Raw genomic sequence first — 3,172 nt, 5'->3', positions numbered from 1 at the left:
CAGACAGCCAAGCAGATTGGTCATCCTGAATTTGAGTCAATAGCATAAATATATATTTGGCTGCAAAATCGAAGCCAACTTCATATTCATTATTTTGAAAACCCTGCTAAATAAATAGCTCCAAAGTGTCCCATGGGAAGACACATGTTCTACTTACCCAGTAATCATCCCAGCCAGGCCCTCTCCAAAAACCATTCGAGCTTCATGATTTTAGCAAAATGGAAGACAGTGGATGAGGACCCAGTGAATGAGAAACCGAAAGCCCTTCAATGGTTTTTCCGAGAATAGATTTATTGTTGGCTGTAGGTCAGGGAAACTTGGCAGCTGTACTTTCAAAGGGCTTATGAAGTGTAGTCACAACATGGCCCTAGGTTCCATCCATTCTCCACCTTTCCCCTCCCTCCTATCTCTGTAGGAGGTCAAAACCACCTGCCCACCACACTTCCCACCCCGCCCCTTGCTTTAGATGCCATAGTGGCTTACTCTGCAGGCACAGAAATCTCAGGATTTACTGGCACCCCACTAATGGGTTTACCCACAAATACTTGGAAGAGTATTGCTGGAGGAGTTAATTTGCCTCTTAATGATTTAATTATATGCTACAGCTCTGCTGTTCAAGAATAACAATGTTCCTTGCTTTCCTGCAAGCCTTGGGATGCTGATTTGGGACACTTTTGGAGAAGAATGTCATTTGCTTTCCTTTAGAGAAAGGGGAATTGAGACATTGGGGAAGAGAGGAACATTTTTCCCAGACCACAAATAAACCGTTCCCATTCATCTGTAATGGACCTAAGGGGACCTGTCAGGCTGACAGTAATGAACATCATAAAATGTGCTCTGATGTTTATTTGCATTGTCTTGATTGATCTTGTGAAGTAACTTCAGTCTCAATTTTCATAAAAAGTCCACTGGGGTCACCTGGCTTGCCCAGTGCAGGAGTCCCATGGAGCTTCTGACTCCCAGTCCTGACCTTTGTTTTCCCCACATGAGCTCACCCGCCTGTGCCTTACAGGGCCTGAGCTCCTAGGTCCCGAGAATGTGAGTGGCTCTAGTCACCCTTAGGGTCAGAATGGGTCTACAAATAGGACTTTGTGCCATGATTTGTGGGGCAGGCTGAGGTCTTTGGAAGCAGGTCTTTGGGCAGAATTGGGGGTTCAAGGTATTTATTGGGATCAACACCTATAGAAAGAAGGAGAGGAAGCAAGATTGAACAGAGATAGAAGTTGAACCAGTAAGCAGCCCTGATAGAGCTTTGGCCACCTCTTCTTGGGACCTTATGGGACATGTCCTTCCCACTAGAGTACTGCTCTGGGTGAATGTGGCTGGCTTCCTGCCCCGCCACACTCTGCTGTGGTGAGGGCATGGCCTGGGCCCAGCTGCCATTTCACAGTGGGCAGCCCCTACAGTCAAGGACAGGTAGCTGGGAGTGCTCATGTCAGCAGCACATGTACTAAAATTGGAGTGGTGCTGACAGAATTAGCACACCCCCTGTGTAATGATGACACCCAAATTTGCGAAGAATTCTGCATTTTTAAATCAACAGCAAGAAAATACACAGGAAACCACATAAACATGAAGATTGAACATGAATCATAGAAGAAATGAGAGGAGAAATTGAAAATTCCACAGAATCAAATGGAAATAGTGATACAATACACTAAAATCTCTGGGACACTGTGAAGATTGTTCTAAGAGGATGGTTTATAGTATTGAGTGTCTACATTACAGACAAAAAAAGAAAGAAAGATCTCAAGTAAACAATCTAATGCTGCATCTCAAAGCCCAAGGGAAAAAAGGAACAAACTAATTCCAAACAGTAGAAGACAGGAAAAAAATTAAGATCAGAGTTGAAATTGAAGAAATAAAGAATAAAAAGAATATAAAGGATTATTGCAGCAAAGAGTTTGTTCTTTGAAAAGAGAAACAAAACTGATAAATCCCTAGTCAAACTAACCAAAATTCAAAAGAGAAGACTCTTTTTCATTAGGAATGAAAAAGGAGATATCACATAGACATTTCTGAAATTCAGAAGAGCATTAGTAACTATTTTGAAAACTTATATTCCAATAAATTGAAAAAACCTAGATATTGTTGACAAATTTCTAGACACGTATGACCTACCCATGCTGAACCAACAAGATATAGAAAACCCCTAAGTAGACCAATATCAAGCAAACAAGATTGAAGCAGTAATTAAAAGTTATCCAACAAAGAAAGCCCAGGATCAGTTGGAGTCTCAACTGAGTTCTACCAGAACTTTAATGCCAATGTTCCTCAAATTATTCCATGAAATTGAAAGGAAGGGAACACTCTTAAATTTATTCTATGAAATCAGTATCACCCTGACACCAAAACCAGATAACCACACATCAAGGGAAGAAAACCACAGACCAATATCCCTGATAAGCATAGAAGCAAAAATTCTTAATAAAAGATGAGCAATCTATATTCAAAAACATGTAAGAAGATTGTACACCATTATCAAGTTGGTATCATCCAGGGAGACAAGGTTGACTCAAAATATGCAAATCAACAAATGAAATTCATCACATAAATAGAATTAAGGACAAAGATGACATGATCATCTCAACAGATGCAGAAAAAGCCTTTAACAGAATTCAGCACATAGTCATATTAAAATCACTGAAGAAACTATGGGTAGGAGGAACTAAGCTCAATACCGTCAAGTTATGTATGACAAACCCAAGCCAACATCATGCTGAATGGAGAAAAAATGGGAGCATTTCCTCTAAAACCAAGAAAAAGACAGGGACGGTCCTCTCTCACCAATCCTATTCAATATAGTTCTTCAAACTCTATCCAGAGCAATCAGGCAAGAGAAGAAAGTTAAAAGGATACAAAGATAAATTATCTCTGTATGCGGATGACATGACCCTGTACATAAGAGACTCAAAAACTCCAACAAAACTCTTCTAGAGCTGGATAAACAAATTCAACAAGATCAATGGACAGAAATCAATAGCTTTCCTATACTCCAAGAATGATTTTGCTGATAAAGAAATCAGAAAAAATGATTCCATTCACAATGGCCTCGAAACAAAAACAAAAACAAAACAAATAATAAAAACCCATGAGAATAAAAATTCAGGAAGTGAAAGATCTCTTCAGTGAAAAAACATAGAACACCGAAGAAAGAAATTGAAGACCTTAA

General features: G+C 39.7%; 1 non-coding gene across 1 annotated transcript; it reads left to right on the top strand.

The window, feature by feature from the left end:
* Nucleotides 1-1,426: 1,426 nt before the first annotated feature.
* Nucleotides 1,427-1,533, top strand: LOC143396028 (U6 spliceosomal RNA). Its single transcript, XR_013090923.1, has one exon. It is a non-coding gene; the product is annotated as a U6 spliceosomal RNA (small nuclear RNA).
* Nucleotides 1,534-3,172: the final 1,639 nt, after the last annotated feature.

This window comes from Callospermophilus lateralis, chromosome 3 (assembly GCF_048772815.1).
Source record: "Callospermophilus lateralis isolate mCalLat2 chromosome 3, mCalLat2.hap1, whole genome shotgun sequence".
Classification (NCBI taxonomy): domain Eukaryota; kingdom Metazoa; phylum Chordata; class Mammalia; order Rodentia; family Sciuridae; genus Callospermophilus; species Callospermophilus lateralis.
Note: the sequence above shows the minus strand (reverse complement) of the source record. Positions and strands in the feature narration are given on the sequence as shown.